The sequence below is a fragment of the Leptodactylus fuscus genome, chromosome 5 (assembly GCF_031893055.1).
Source record: "Leptodactylus fuscus isolate aLepFus1 chromosome 5, aLepFus1.hap2, whole genome shotgun sequence".
NCBI lineage: Eukaryota > Metazoa > Chordata > Amphibia > Anura > Leptodactylidae > Leptodactylus > Leptodactylus fuscus.
Window position 1 is genome coordinate 187,899,256 of NC_134269.1, and position 16,770 is coordinate 187,916,025.

Below are 16,770 nucleotides of genomic sequence, written 5' to 3' on the forward strand. Positions count from 1 at the left end.
CTTTCCCGATCTGTGCCCCAGGTGAAGAGCTATCTGTGCCGGTACTGTAGCTCTTCATCGTCAGAAGGGTGTTTCTGACACTACGTCAGGAACGTCCTTCTGCACAGCAGCTCCTGTGCTGTACTATGTGAGTGGGAAGGAACGCTCCCTCCCCTCCTGATAGTGCTCGTCTATGGACGAGTACTGTGAGCAGAGGGAGGAGGCGTTCTTCCCCGCTCACACAGTATAGCGCTATAGGCGCTGCTCTGCAGAGGGATATTCTGTTAGGAACACCTTTCTGACTGTAAAGAGCTACGGTACCAGCGCCAATAGCTCTTCACCCGGGGCACAGATCGGGAAATCCGACAGTGCACTGAATTCAGCGCACTGTCAGCTTTCCAGCGGTATGTAACACCACATGTGCCCAAACCCATGAAAGGTCCTCTTTAATTCACCCATGCAACGTTTCAGCTCCATTCACTACAGAAAGTTGCTTGAGAAAGGGTGACAGCGACTCTAGTGACTGAAATGTTGAGGATAAGTACCTAAATTTTTTCACTATTTGTTAGAGCGCTGCCTGGATTTTGTTTTCAGATACATAGACAGATAAATACGAAATCTACAGCAGCACTCTGCAAACAGCACCAAGACCTATATAAGGAGAGAATGCATTGATGCTATTTGTTATATACACACACCTAAGGCCTTGTTCACATCTGCGTTTGATATACCAGTCATGGAGTCCGCTTGGGGACCCCCTGAATGGAATACTGAACACATTGACAAGCTTATGAAAGCACACGGACCCCATAGACTACAATAGGATTCATGTGTTTTGCGCGCGGTTTCCATACGGAACATGCAGAGAGAAAAATACTTCATGAACTACTTTCCTCTCCGCAAGACTGAAAAACACACGGACCCCATTCTAGTCACTTGTCAATGCGTTTGGTATTCCATTGGGGGGGTCCCAAAGCAGACTCCCTGAACGGAATACCCAACGCAGATGTAAACCGGGCCTTAATGTATTACTATTAGTTACTATCTATACATAGAAATTTGAGGTTCTTCGTATACATGATTGATCAAGCTTGTAAAAGCACATCTGCTACAACAAGGAGACCTCATTCAGATGGGACTCTACGCTAAAACATACCTCTCCTAGACCCAAGGCTATGGAGCATCGCTCTGCATGCTACTTGCCTTTTATTCACACTGTAGACCTATTCTGATCCAGGAGAGGTATGTTTTAGGTCGCCTTGTCATGGCCGATGAGCTTTTACAAGCTTGATCAAACATGTATATGAAGAACCTCAGATTTATATGCATAGATACTACAGACAGATCCATTTGTATAGGTCTACATGCTACTGTATATACTGAATGCTGCTGTAGTATTTGTATTTATTTCACTGGGATATGCTGTCTGAATTTTCTGTATAGATGGATGGACGGACATACGGATAGACAGACAGATAGCAAGATAGATACCCACTTGGTCATTTATTTGTATTTTGAGGAGGAATAGCAGAGGAACATTACACAGTCTCATAAAATTGTTATAGTATAGGGAATACTAGTATGTACTAGACATGTCAGGAGAGGTGACACGTAAAGTTTTCCTCCAATAATGATACAAAGTTTTTGCAGTTGCCTGTTCTTTCTGAAAATCTACAACCCTCTCACCTCAATAAGAGAGTTGCCACCATACTGAACCTATAACCCCGTCCATTCTACGTAGTCTCCATCAATATGTTTTTCCTCCGCTATACTACAATCTCCTATGACTTGTTTGGTTGTCTAAGCCTCCATGTTTACTGTCTGGCTCCGTAAAATCCACCTTCATGAAGATATGGAAGAGGAGATAGACACCTACATATTGGGATAAAGAAAACATCACTTTCACCAATCTTATCTTGACAGCAATATTCCTAGCTCTGATTCTGTGATATCCAGGTCTTTGAGAAGTGTCAGAAAACAGACGGTGGTAATATGACACTAAACTGACATTGACACATGTATCTCAGGGCATCAGAAATCCTTAATTTCCTGTCATAAATATAATGTTATGATTTTCAATTTTCAGTCCTTGCTTGACCATAAGACTAGAAAGCTTTCAGGATACAATGTACAAAAAAATTCTTTAAGAATGCGCTACGTATTTATTATTGTTACATTGTTCTTTCTGTTACAGCTTAAAGGGGCTTCTCCTAAGGGACATCCCATGAATGTCTGGTGAGGTGGGGTCGTATCGTTCAGCAGTGACCTCACCATGTTAAGCAGGGGTCAACAGACCCCCTTTTCCTAATATATAGGTAATCCATGAACATCTGACTAAGATAAGTTATGTTTACTTGTGAGCAGGATCCTTTTGATATTGAGAAACTAACCTTAGGGTAGGTCACTAATATCAGATTGGTGGAGATCCCTCATTCACCAATGCCAGATAATAGAGACATGGCTCCATACCCTATGAAGTGGCCAAGGTGGGTTACTATGATCAGGAAGGCCTTATGCTTCCGGCTCTGTACATTGTAAAGACTTCCAGTATCAGCTGTTGGTTGGGGATGTCGATCCCACTAATCTGATATCGATAACAAATCCTAAGTAAAATGCACTGGGTATGGACAAATCCACTGTGTGACTGAACAGATTTGGCTTGGGGCTATTCTTAAGTGCACTGTCTGAGAGATGCCGAAACATGGCACCAAAGGGACAGGCAGAGATGTGGTAGGGAATAGGCCGAGGTCATGGCAGGAAAAGTTTGTGCATCACAGTAATATAGACAGAGGTCAGACCAGGCAGAACAAATTAAATTAAATATAGCAATCAAGTAATCAAGCATTATAAGTTCAGACTCAGGTAACACAAGGAGAGGTCAGGGCAGGCAGAGTTTCTATATAATGGTAATCCAGGCAGAGATCAGAGCAGGGAGGAAAGATTCAATATAGTAATCAGTCAGAGGTCAGAACAAGCAGTACAAGTTCAGAGTCAAGTAACACAAGGAGAGGTCAGGGCAGGCAGAACAGATTCAATATAGTAATCAGGCAGATGTCAGAACAAGTGAAACAGGTTCAGAGTCAGATAACACAAGGAGATATCTTTTTGTTATACCGCTAATGCTTCCACAGTACTAAGCGATCTCACAAGGGGCATCATTCAAGTGTGGCAAGCCTTTTCTACTATACTATCTCCAGGCACTTCTCCTTCCCCCAAAATGCCTTTGGGCCTCCTTCCTAGTTGGGGGTCCTCTACTCTTCTAGACCACTGCTTTCCTTGGACTCACCTCCTCCACGTTCCTATCTGTTCCTCACTGACTGACACAGACCCTCCTCTGACATCCCTCTTGTCCAAGGGGGATCGCCATAGAGTGACCTTCTTCCACTCCCTGTCCTTCTGACTTTCCTACAGATCCTTCTTCCGCTCTATCCCCCTTTCGCTTAGTTTGAGAAAATCTCTGACTCTAACAAACCCTGGAATAAAACTATTCCCTATAAATATATCTTTTTAATCTCATCCCCCCCTTCCCCCCAAACCATACTTTGTTGATGAGTGGGAAAGGGAGTTGGGACTGGTATTCTCGCCCTCCTTTGTCAAACATATCCTGTTGTGTTTCCATGGTTTCTCTAGGTGTGTTAGGATTCAAGAAAATTTGTTTAAATTGCTCCCCAGGTGGTATGGAACCCCAGTGTTTCTCCATAAAATTAACCCCTCTATCTCTGATTGATGTTGGCACTGTGGTCTTTCCGAGGGATCTCTCTCCCACATCAAGGTCACGTGCCCCAAAATTAGTCCCTACTTGGAGGCGATCGAGAGGGAGATTAAGTCCATTTTCTATGTTGAATTGAAGCTATGACCTGAAACCATTCTCCTTTGGGTACCCTCTCCCAACTTTTCTCCCAGACGGTCATGCCTTATCACCTGGCTAACACAAGCAGCCAAGCTACTGATCCCTTAGATATAAAATACACATTTTTGCATCATACATTAAAGTGTCTTGTATGTAGAGAGCCGTATTCCAGCAACTAACCTCTGTGATACCATCACCTTGTATTCTGCTTACCATGTTATTTCTTCAGGTTTGGATTACATTCATGCTGGAGTATAATTAAGCTTTCTGGTTACATTGTATTATGACAGAGGATTCCGTTTAACACCTGGACCTTCCTGGCCTCTTACATACAATCTTGACATTAATAATTCCTTAAAGATCCACGTCATATTTTAGTGACTTTCTAATTAGCTTTTGTTTATTGTTTTTGGCACATTAGTGCTTGTGTTTTATTCATTTTACATACGACCTAATTAACACAATCTTTCATTTCCTCTAAAATAGGGAGTGAATTCAGCGCACAATCAGTTTTTCCAGTATCTCCCTGGTTCCAGAGATATTGATGCCATTAGTTTCGATACCAATATCACTGCGCTGTCAGATTCCAACATCACAACTGAATGTCATTGCTGGGCGGTGAGGAACATCGCCATGACTGTAAACTTCCATACAATGGCGTAGCAGGGGTAGCGGCTGCCACGGGGCCCGGGACATTAGGGGCCCAGCGACAGCCGCTTCCCCCGCAGGTTTTTTTTTTATTAATAGGCCGTTACCGGCTGGAGTTACTCCAGCCAGTAACGGGCCCTATTTACTTACCGATCCTGGCAGGGGCCGAGATCGGTAAGTGATGCCACAGGCCCCACAAGCACTATTATTATAATCGGGGGTCAGACCCCCGAGCATAATGATCGGAGGCCTGGGAGAGGTAAGGCCCGGGAGAGGTAAGATAACATAATAAACTGTGTTACTTCCCTCTCCACGCTCCGTACAGGCATCGGATCTAGTTGTCTGACGTCCCTGACGTCACATGACCGGGACCTGCGTCTTGGGTCATGTGACGTCCATACATCATTAAAGATTGCTGACACTGCCGAGGACTGCAGGGGAGCCGGGAGATAGGTAAGTAACAGTGTTTTTTCTATGTTTTCATCCCCCCCCCCCCCCCCGGTCTCCCATTATTATAGTCTGGGGTCTGAAAAGACCCCAGAGTATAATAATTCTTCATGGGTGTTCATTATTGGGCATAATACCGTGTACAGGGGCCACTATGGGGTATAATACTGTGTGCAGGGGCCACTATGGGGCATATTACTGTGTGCAGGGGACACTATGGGGTATATTACTGTGTGAAGGGGACATTATGGGGCATAATACTGTGTGCAGGGGCCACTATGAGGGATAATACTATGTACTGGGGCCACTATGGGGCATAATAGAGAGCACAGGAATGCAGCGGGGGATTCCTAGTTACGCCACTGCTTCTATAGTTAGTGGTTTTTCACTACCCAGGGATGACACCGATCTGCAAGGCCGGCCCCTCTGATAGTCCAGTAATATTGGTATCAAAAATTGGCATGAGGGCACATACATGCACAACTGAAAGTCTGCTGAATTCAGCGCAATGTCATATAACATTCTTAATCATAGAGAACATAAAAGGTCCTCTTGAAAGCCAAGGTTATGGCACACAAAATTACACATAACATAAGCTCATTCTGATGGCTGCAGGTTTTGTGCTCCTTCTAGCGTTGGGAACAGGTTCTGAGATCCTTTAGTGCTGAGTTCAGGACCTGAGCTCTTTCTAGTGATGGCTGCAGGTCCTGAGTGCCTTCTAGTGGTGAGTGCAGGTCCCGAGCTCCTTCTAGTGGTGACTGCATGTCCTCAGCTCCTTCTAGTGTTGGGTGCAGGTTCTGAGTGCCTTCTAGTGATGGCTGCAGGTCCTAAACTTCTTCTAGTGCTGAGAGCAGGTCCTGAGCGCCTTCTAGTGATGGCTGCAGGTCCTGAGCTCCTTCTAGTGGTGGGTGCAGGTTCTGAGATCCTTCTAGTGTTAAGTGCAGGTTCTGAGCGCCTTCTAGTGATGGCTGCAGGTCCTGCGCTCCTTCTAGTGATGCGTGAAGGTCCTCATCTCCTTCTAGTGATGGCTGCAAGTTTTCAGTTCCTTCTCGTCCTAGCTGCATGTCCTCAGGTCCTTCTAGTGTTGGCTACAGTATTGCAGAAAGTTTCCTTTGCAATCTACATCTATGCAGGGTATTTGAAGCTCTGTACCACAAAACACAAAGCTCTGACCACTATATAGAAATATTAACACATAAGTAAACTTTTCTATATTATTTCATAAATCTATAGTGCAGGTGATGGGAACATACTTTGCAAAATACTCCACTACAGCAAAGTATCTTCATATTTAAGTATTGCTCCTGTCTCTGCTTCTTATCTAATTGACTTCAGTCTGTACTCAGTACACAAGCAATCTCAGATTACAATGAGCTCTATGGAGAAGAAAGTGGGGAAGAGATGAAGAAGAAAGATATGAGGCTTCTATTGTCACTTTTGTCAGACTAAGGCTGGATTGTAATTCTTGACAACTCAGCTGTGCTGTGAATAAGACCTCTCTGAATATATTGCTGATGTTTCACTGCTTGAGTCCTGGATTTCCTCCCCTCCCCTATCCATAGAGTTCTATTGTACAGATTTCATCGATGACAGAAAGAGGGGAAAAAAGTGAAGACACAAGGCACTTTTCATATATAAAGTATATTATTAAGTGGTTTTTACCTTTATCTGCACTATGGATTTATGAAAAAATAAAATATTAGTTACTTTTTAAGCACAAAATTTGGACTGTATGATGATAGAAGTTGTACCTTCACCTTGAGGCATCTAAATCCCACAATCCAACCCTTATTATACACATATGCTCCATGAACAAATGTTCTGATGTCTTATGCTCCAATGACTTAATCCTTCTGTGGTTTGCAATATGTCAAACCTCTGCTCAATGTAACTCAAAAATAGACTTTGACTTGTTGAGTCTTGTTTCTAGAGCCATGTGCCAATAAACATTAGCGCAATGCTTCCACGCATGGATTATCATGTCCACTAGAGAAATGATACACGGAAACAGAGCCATGTACATACATTCAGCCACCTCTGTGACCAGAGCCTGTAGGGGAGAAAGCAGCAGAGACCAATCTCCGAATGCATTTTCCATGGCTGTAAAATATGATATATGGAGGGTGGACTGCAGCCGAATAGTTCAGGGGTCGTGATTGACAGATAAAGCCAGGGCTGCATTCCACATGAAGCTTGCGGTGCACTGCTTTATTCAAGAACAGTTCCCCTTGTCATGTTCGCCAGGGTAGCTGGAGAATTTAATAAGGGATCTTTTAAGCTTGGCTTTCATGGTTATTTTAAGCACTGCTCGCCAATTTAAGTGCACTGGTACGGTTACACTCGCTGCCTCGCTGTTCCGCTAGGAATTTTTTCCTCTGTCTTTCTCGCACAACTCTCAGATCAGCTCCAAGGACTCGTCTCATGTTTCCGATATGAGTTTAATAAATGTATTTTATGCTAAGTGCTCCCAATCTGGCCTGGGCTATTAGCACATACAGCCGACTTAGCCAGAGTTTTAGGCTACCCAGAGCCCTGTTTGCCTTCAGAGACATATTATTACTGCTCTGCTTTCCGATGAAGTCATTATTTGTTTATTAGGTATCTGGCGAATTACGGAAGTGATGGACGTGCATGGGAAGATACTGTTAGATAGAGGTTATGACTGTTCACAGAGCACAGGTGGTACCACCATGTTGTGTCAACACATTTCCATAACTGTAGCCTGTGTCCACCTCATACAAGGTCAGAAGGTCAGAGGTCGGTCAAAAATTGACAATTGCACTGAGCATTAAGAGCAGTTTTCACATTCACAAAGGAGACTTTTCTACTTGGATCTGCGTATCCAAATACAAGATGTTAAAGGGGCTCTATCAGCAAAAGCATGCTGCCAGAGCCCACATATGCGTGCATAGCCTTTAAAAAGGCTATTCAGGCACCGTAAAAGTTATATTAAACTACACCCCCCCACCCCCGTTTTAAACTAATAACCTAAAAAAGAATGTGATCTACTTACCGAACGTGCAGGCTGGGCGGGCATTCAGGGAGCGCCGTCTTCTTCATCCACGCCTCTTCTTCCTCCGACGTCCTCCGGTCACGTCCTCCTCCGGCGCTTGCGAGTGGACATGGCCTGGGCGCATGCGCAGTAGTAGAAGCCGCATGCTACTGTGCATGCGCCCAGGCTATTTTTTTAATATCAGTGTCCGTTTGCGAGGACGGGACCCGAAGACATCGGAGGAAGAAGAGGCGTGGACGAAGATGAAGACACACCCCGAATGCCCGCCCAGTGTGCACGATCCGTAAGTAGAGCACATTCTTTTTTAGGTTATTAAAACGGGGGGGGGGGGGGGGGGGGGTAGTTTAATATAATATTTATGGTGCCTGAATAGCCTTTTTAAAGGCTATGCACGCGTATGTGGGGCTCTATCAGCATGATTTTGCTGATAGAGCCCCTTTAAATTTGAATAATAATAATAATAATTAATAAATGTAAAAAGTAGAAGATATTGAAGATTGTGGAGCTCAGACAGAAGACCTCCCCTGCAATAGTTAAAAGTAGGTGCTTTAAAGGGATCTCTTACCACCTCCACCTGTTTTTAACCTTTAGTAGGTGCTTCTCCACTGATTCTGTTGCAGTTGGAATTTTTTCTCTAGTCCCCACCGTTCCTGAGCAATCTATGCTGTTAATTTCAGTACCACATTCTAATTAGGCTTTCTATTCTTAAGTGGGTGATGACAGGCTAGAGGGGCAGTCCCTGTCTGTCTGTTCCAGTCTAGTTCCACCCACCTGCCAGTAGAGAGCCTAACTAACATAATGGGTGCTGAAACTATCAGCGCCGATTGTTCAGGAACGGTGGGGCCTGGATAAAAAAATCTTATTGACAACTAGTGTTGTGGCAACTGATGAAAGATGCGATGAGATGGAATTGGTGGTGGTGGCAGTGAAAGATCTCTTTAAGGCTAAAGCTCCACGTTGCGGAAACGCAGCGTTTTTTCTTGCAGATTTTGCTGTGGATTTTTGAGCCAAAATCAGGAATGGATTTAAAGACTTCATGACTTGAGGTACAGCGCTATAGGCACTGCTGTGAAGAAGGACGTTCTTGACTGTAAAGAGCTACGGTACCGGCACTGCTGAATTCAGCGCACTGTCGGCTTTCCAATGGTATTTAACACTGCCTGTGCCCCAAGTCATGAAAGGTCCTCTTTAACAGAAGGGGATTTTCTAAGAGCTTCCTTTATATTTTCATTATTTATTTATTTTTTATTTGAATATTTCATTAATTATATATTTATATTATATTATAATAACTTCAAGTTATTCCTGAAACTGCAGCAAAATCTGCAACAAAACAATGTGCAATGTGGAGCCTTAGCCTAAATCGGTTTTCCAGAACTATTGATTCTTGTGGCCTCTTTACTGCTAACACTTAGCGCTGTACACTGAATAGTGGCTGTGCTTGGTCTTGCAGCTCAACCCCATTTATTTGAATAAATGAGCAGAAGCATGGCCACATGACCAATTAATGTGATGTCACTAGCCTGAGCAGATGAGGTGCAGCTCAATATTCAATGCAACTGTCTGAACTTCCGAATACTAGAAATACGTTACAAATTGGGGTCACTGGGGACCATCACTAGAAATTGTCGCCCGCTGCACCTTGAACAACCAGAGCAACAAGCTCAGAATATGGAAAGTTTACAATTATTTTGGTCTTTCTTAATGCACAAGAACAATGAACACAGTGACGTCAAATTACAGGGATAATAAACACAGTGATGTCAGAGTACAGAGATAATATATACAGTGATGTCACAGTACAGGGATAATAAAAACAGTGATGTCACAGTACAGGGATAATATACACAGTGATGTCACAGTACAGGGATAATATACACAGTGATGTCACAGTACAGGATAATACACACAGTGATGTCACAGTACAGAGATAATACACACAGTGATGTCACAGTACAGGGATAATACACACAGTGATGTCACAGTACAGGGATAATACACACAGTGATGTCACAGTACAGAGATAATACACACAGTGATGTCACAGAATAGGGATAATATACACAGTGATGTCACAGTACAGGGATAATATACACAGTGACGTCATAGTACAGAGATAATACACAGTGATGTCACAGTACAGAGATAATACACACAGTGATGTTACCGTACAGGGATAATAAACAGTTATGTCAGAGTACAGGGATAATAAACACACAGTGATGTCACAGTACAGGCAAGGTGCAGCTCAATATTCAATGCAGCTTGGTAAGAGAACTGCCGATTAGATGGGCATTACAAATTGGGGGTCACTGGGAACCATTACTAGAGGGTGCTTACTATATGCTAGTATATATTGAACTCTATAAGTAAAAAAAAACCCCTGTATATGCGATATGCAGGGCCCTCTAATGGTGATACAGACAGCTAACAATTTATGGTATGGTAGTTGAGATGCCTCTGTAAGCCAATTGCATATAGAGTCAAATATCCATGCACCTAGTATTTATCTCCTGTTTGTGAGGTACCCCGAGCACCTCTCCCCTCTCCAATGCTTGCTGGCTCTTCCTCTCTGTCTCAGAAGGGATCATATTTTTTATGCTGCGCAACAGAGCAGTTTCTCTGTACCAGAGCGCTGTGTGAAGACAGAAGGAATTACAGCACTTTCTTACACGTTATACTAGAGGGGCATGTAGGAAGCTGTAAAAAGAAGCAATGTCTGCTAGAGGTGAAAGAAATAATGGGAACTGTACATTTTTACAAGGCAATTCTACATAGTGTAAGCCCTAGCGGCATCAAAACAAATGTTCAGCATAGAACTGGCAAGATAATGAAAAATAACTACTTCTGGTCTATGGTGAGTATTTAGCACACATATAGGCATTTTTCTATAATTTTATTAGGTCAGAAAATGTCTACACATGAGATTTTGAGTTCTGTAACAGAAAGCTGAGCTCTAAGTACTTTAAAAAACAAATTGTGAAATTATTTAGCACAGAACGTACTGAGATAAAGCAACATGCTGAAATCCCATGACCCCCTTCAGCACAAAAAAAAAAAAAAATAGCCAACAGATGCCTCAACTATATATAAGAACTTGCAGGAACCATCAAGGTGTATCAAGTCAATGCTAAAATAATACAATCTCTCCTGAAATCTCTAGCATGTGCTGCGGGATGCCTCAGAGCCAGAAGCACATGCATATACATATGGCGGAGTGCGATCTAATTAGACCCTTTCAGCAGAGCACAACACTTGCTACAAATGATAGCTTGCATACAACTTATCTTATATCCCTTAAGAGCATGTACTAAGTAACCATTTCACGTCTTATGAATCCTTTGCCTATGCCCTGTTTTATTAAATAATGCAGGTAACCAAAGTTCCCATTCCTACTTATTGGGCTTTGTGCATATCCAGAACTGAAGAGCTCTACTACATACCTCCACATACAATAATAACACATTCTGAATTATATGTTAACCCTGCAATAAATTATTGGTCATATTAAGTAATCATGGAGCCCCACACTTGAAATTGGCCTCCATTCCACCTTCAGCAGCAAGTTCAGAATATGGAAAGTTTACTATTATTTTGGTCTTAGGCTGGTCTTACACGGCCGTAATGTAAGTCCGCAAATGGTCCGTAATTGAGGGTTTTCAATTGCAGACCATTTGCGGACACATTATATTCAATGTGGTCTCTTACACCACCGGATATTTTATCCGTGGTGTGCCAGGCCGCAACCGTGGTCCGCAATTTATAGAACATGTCCGTAATGGCCATGAATTGCGGCACTGCACGGACTTGCCCATGCGGCAGTTTACGGGCATCTGCGGTGTTTATGTTGCCGATCAGCAACTAGTGTTGCTGATCAGCAACTTGCAGACCGTACATTCAATACGGTCGTGTAAGACCAACAATAATACATACAGTGATATCACCGTAAAGGGATAATGAACACAGTGATAACAAACACAATGATATCACAGTAAAAAGATAATAAATACACTCATATCACAGTACAGAGATAATAAACAAAGTGATTAGGGATAGAGATGAGCGAACAGTGTTCTATCGAACACATGTTCGATCGGATATCAGGGTGTTCGCCATGTTCGAATCGAATCGAACACCGCGTGGTAAAGTGCGCCAAAATTCGATTCCCCTCCCACCTTCCCTGGCGCCTTTTTTGCACCAATAACAGCGCAGGGGAGGTGGGACAGGAACTACGACACCGGGGGCATTGAAAAAAATTGGAAAAAGTCATTGGCTGCCGAAATCAGGTGACCTCCATTTTAGACGAATAGTGGATTTCAAATCCGGGTCATATGAGAATGTGAACTTTGTGACTATGAGACAAGGATAGCTGTACAGGCAGGGATAGCTAGGGATAACCTTTATTTAGGGGGGAATGTTATTAAAAATAACTTTTTGGGGCTCTATCGGGTGTGTAATTGTGATTTTTGTGAGATAAACTTTTTCCCATAGGGATGCATTGGCCAGTGCTGATTGGCCAGAGTACGGAACTCGACCAATCAGCGCTGGCTCTGCTGGAGGAGGCGGAGACTAAGATCGCTCCACACCAGTCTCCATTCAGGTCCGACCTTAGACTCCGCCTCCTCCAGCAGAGCCAGCGCTGATTGGCCGAATTCCGTACTCTGGCCAATCAGCACTGGCTAATGCATTGTATTGGCGTGATGAAGCAGTGCTGAATGTGTGTGCTTAGCACACACATTCAGCTCTACTTCATCGGGCTAATAGAATGCATTGGCCAATCAGCGCTGGCCAATTCATTCTATTAGCTTGATGAAGCAGAGTGTGCACAAGGGTTCAAGCGCACCCTCGGCTCTGATGTAGCAGAGCCGATGCTGCACAAGGGTTCAAGCGCACCCTCGGCTCTGATGTAGCAGAGCCGAGGGTGCACTTGAACCCTTGTGCACCCTCGGCTCTGCTACATCAGAGCCGAGGGTGCGCTTGAACCCTTGTGCACCCTCGGCTCTGCTACATCAGAGCCGAGGGTGCGCTTGAACCCTTGTGCAGCCTCGGCTCTGCTACATCAGAGCCGAGGGTGCGCTTGAACCCTTGTGCACCCTCGGCTCTGCTACATCAGAGCCGAGGGTGCGCTTGAACCCTTGTGCACACTCTGCTTCATCAAGCTAATAGAATGCATTGGCCAGCGCTGATTGAAGAAGAGCTGAATCTGTGTGCTTAGCTCAACTACTCCACCGGTGTAGTTGAGCTAAACATACACATTCAGCACTGCTTCATCACGCCAATAGAATGCATTGGCCAGCACTGATTGGCCAGAGTACGGAATTCGGCCAATCAGCGCTGGCTCTGCTGGAGGAGGCGGAGTCTAAGGTCGGTCCTGAATGGAGACTGGTGTGGAGCGATCTTAGACTCCGCCTCCTCCAGCAGAGCCAGCGCTGATTGGTCGAGTTCCGTACTCTGGCCAATCAGCGCTGGCCAATGCATTCTATTAGCCCGATGAAGTAGAGCTGAATGTGTGTGCTTAGCACACACATTCAGCTCTACTTCATCGGGCTAATAGAATGCATTGGCCAATCAGCGCTGGCCAATGCATTCTATTAGCGTGAACTGAGTTTGCACAGGGGTTCTAGTGCACCCTCGGCTCTGCTACATCAGATTGCTACATGATGTAGCAGTGCCGAGTGTGCATCAGATGTGTAGTTGAGCAAAACTGACTCAGCACTGCTAAGTCTCTGCATTCGCATAGGAATGCATTGGCCAGCTTTCGGCCAATCAGCGCTGGCTCTGCCGGAGGAGGCGGAGTCTAAGGTCGGACCTGAATGGAGACTGGTGTGGAGCGATCTTAGACTCCGCCTCCTCCAGCAGAGCCAGCGCTGATTGGTCGAGTTCCGTACTCTGGCCAATCAGCGCTGGCCAATGCATTCTATTAGCCCGATGAAGTAGAGCTGAATGTGTGTGCTTAGCACACACATTCAGCTCTACTTCATCGGGCTAATAGAATGCATTGGCCAATCAGCGCTGGCCAATGCATTCTATTAGCGTGAACTGAGTTTGCACAGGGGTTCTAGTGCACCCTCGGCTCTGCTACATCAGATTGCTACATCTGATGTAGCAGTGCCGAGTGTGCATCAGATGTGTAGTTGAGCAAAACTGACTCAGCACTGCTAAGTCTCTGCATTCGCATAGGAATGCATTGGCCAGCCTTCGGCCAATCAGCGCTGGCTCTGCCGGAGGAGGCGGAGTCTAAGGTCGGACCTGAATGGAGACTGGTGTGGAGCGATCTTAGACTCCGCCTCCTCCAGCAGAGCCAGCGCTGATTGGTCGAGTTCCGTACTCTGGCCAATCAGCACTGGCCAATGCATTTCTATGGGGAAAAGTTAGCTTGCGAAAATCGCAAACTGACAGGGATTTCCATGAAATAAAGTGACTTTTATGCCCCCAGACATGCTTCCCCTGCTGTCCCAGTGTCATTCCAGGGTGTTGGTATCATTTCCTGGGGTGTCATAGTGGACTTGGTGACCCTCCAGACACGAATTTGGGTTTCCCCCTTAACGAGTTTATGTTCCCCATAGACTACAATGGGGTTCGAAACCCATTCGAACACTCGAACAGTGAGCGGCTGTTCGAATCGAATTTCGAACCTCGAACATTTTAGTGTTCGCTCATCTCTAATTAGGGATAATAACCACTATGTCACCGTACAGGGATACCACACACAGTGATGTCATAGTACAGGGATAATAAACACATTGATAGAATAAGATAATCCTTTAATAGTCCCATCATGGGGAAATTCAGACACCGTACAAGAATAATAAACACAGTGATGCCTCAGTACAGGGATAATACTCACAGCATTGCCACAGTAATGGATAATGCACACAGTGATGTCACAGAACATTAATTTTGTGACCAGTAATGTCACAATAGAGGCATAATGTGTACAGTGATGTAACAGGATGCTATCTATACACCATGTAAAAAAGTACTGTAGCCTGCAATTTCCAATCTGGCCACTAAACCCAATATGCTGACACTTTCTAATTTTGTAGGGGTTTTCTTTGCAGCAGTCACCTCAATGACATCACAGACAGGATTACAATGGAAGATAACACATCTATAGTCAACTTCATAACACCTACTACTGACAACATATTGCATAGAACTTTACAGATATTGTCATCACGATCTAAATGCCCTACCAGTATGTTTTTAAAGTATGAAAGGAAAACAACACAAACAGAGGTGCAGATGTCCTTGTCTGGATTCGAACCCAGGACCACAGTGTTAAACACTGAGCCACCATACTTCCCAATAGAAAAGAGATGAAGTCACCGCTTATCTCCTCCCTCTCCATGCACAAAGTATATATCAAAAACTCCCACATAAATCTCAGTGAGTCAGCTTCAGATTATTGCTGCCACGACTATGCTGTAAAGTGTATCACTAATGCTGTAAATAGAGCAGAGACGCTCAGGCAATTCAATTTCAATTTTGAAGGAAATATAATGTAAGAATAATGACATGGGAACACACAATTTTCAGGGGGGGTTTCCCTTTAGGTTTATACTGAAAGTCAAAATCAATGCACGTCCTCTTTGCCGTTGTACTGGTAGGTACATAAAGCCACTGAATCATTCAATTAGATCAATTTGGATAACAAAGTGTTACACTTGCTTGGCGAATGAGAGCGGCGCGGCGGTGAACCTTACCTTGATCAGTCCTAATCAGCTTTGGGCAGAATCCGTATCAAAGCATCTAGACGTAGGATGGTTGAAAGATGTGAGTTAGACTTTCTATACAAGACTCGTCACCGTCCCAGAGGGGGGTCTATATCTGTGCCACCTGCAAATCAAGGAGAAATATATTGGGATGAACATTATAATGCTCGAGAACTTGAAACTTGGTGTCTGCCCTAAGGGTATTTTTGTTCTGACTTGTGGGAATAAAATACCTTTGCATATGAAATGTGTCTCTTCACTATACTGGAAACTCAACAAGAAGAGAGAACGCATTGCGAGAGATTTTTTGTGGGTCACCTTCAAAGGCCTAGATATTTTAAAACATATGAGAAACATTCACAATCCACTTATATGAACCCTTTACGTCAGTTGTCGGGTTCTTTAAATTAACCCTGTAAATGAAATGTGAAGATTTTTTTTATTACCTTTTACTTAGCAAGAAAACTGTGAATATTATACTCAAATAGATATATACAGAGAACATGGTCCCGAAGCAAAAATCATAATGAGGCTCAATATTATTCCCATCATCCCCTGATCATGTCCTCCTCACTCTGCCTGGTGGTAAATAAAGGTACTGCAGCCTTTGATCTAATCCGGCCCAGTGAGAAAAGGTTTCCGGAAAGTAAAGTGTGTCAATAATCAATCCCCAGTGATCCATGGATATAAGAGGTATGTTCCCCCACAGGAATGCTCAGTGATTTTGACTCTAAGGCTGGTCTTACACGACCGTAGTTTTACACCGCAAATGGTCCGCAATTGCGGGTTTAAAATTGCGGACCATTTACAGTCCCATAGTTTTCAATGAGGCCTCTTACACGACCGTAGATTTTGTCAGTGGTGTGGCGCACCGCAACCGTGCTCCAGCCAGTATACCGCATGTCCGTAATAGACGTGCTTTCACGGCACAGCACGGAAGGTCCAATAGAAGTCTATGGGCGCATGCATTTTTGCGGATACACACAACACATGTTCAGTGTGTATACATAATTGTGGATGTCAACATATGTGCTTTGTGGTGTGTTTTGTTTTTTGCAGATCCGCGTAATACTGATACACATGGAACGTTGCAGATGCACTTTGCGGTTGGGCACGGA

General features: G+C 44.0%; 1 protein-coding gene across 3 annotated transcripts in view; it reads right to left on the minus strand.

Moving 5' to 3' along the window:
• The window catches only part of SGCD (sarcoglycan delta), a 514,319-nt gene that overhangs the window by 211,580 nt on the left and 285,969 nt on the right, over positions 1-16,770 (minus strand). For all 3 annotated transcript variants that reach the window (XM_075274918.1, XM_075274919.1, XM_075274920.1), the window contains exon 3: positions 15,644-15,776. The gene's annotated coding sequence lies outside the window, so the exon portion shown is untranslated. The remainder of the gene's footprint in view (positions 1-15,643; positions 15,777-16,770) is intronic.